This window comes from Penaeus monodon, chromosome 22 (genome assembly GCF_015228065.2).
Source record: "Penaeus monodon isolate SGIC_2016 chromosome 22, NSTDA_Pmon_1, whole genome shotgun sequence".
In the NCBI taxonomy this organism is placed as follows: Eukaryota; Metazoa; Arthropoda; class Malacostraca; order Decapoda; family Penaeidae; genus Penaeus; species Penaeus monodon.
In genome coordinates, this window is record NC_051407.1 from 20,653,743 (window position 1) to 20,654,185 (window position 443).

Below are 443 nucleotides of genomic sequence, written 5' to 3' on the forward strand. Positions count from 1 at the left end.
CCTCATCACAACCATTAGTTACTGCTGTAGTCTATTTATTTATTCATTTTTATAATGTCATTACAGTTTCCCAACATCATGTTTCATGGACGGCGACTGATTAAATAAATGTCGGTCTGATAGTTTCCTAAATATTTAACTAAGGAATTTAAATAATTTTTTATTCGAGGGATTTTTTTTTTCAATTTCTGTGAAGTTGGTAGGTGATTATTGTATATTCTTTATTCATAATAAGCGGCTTTTGTGGCAAATTAGAGATGTACTTTCATGTTTACAATTTTTTTTTTATTCATTCGATTTGAAACTTACATTTTTAGAATTGTAGGAACAAGTGATTTTTATGTGTAGTCTGACGCACGAAAGGATTTTCTGTGAGAGGATTTGCTTTATTTTGTTCCCAAAATAAGGTGCTCGCTCGCCGCCCGTACGGGGTCTTTTGTTCG

At 32.3% G+C, this 443-nt stretch overlaps 1 protein-coding gene across 1 annotated transcript in view; it reads left to right on the forward strand.

Annotated features, from left to right (window-relative positions):
* The window catches only part of LOC119587353 (extensin-like), a 21,076-nt gene that overhangs the window by 7,558 nt on the left and 13,075 nt on the right, over positions 1–443 (forward strand). The gene's annotated exons all lie outside the window — the stretch shown is intronic.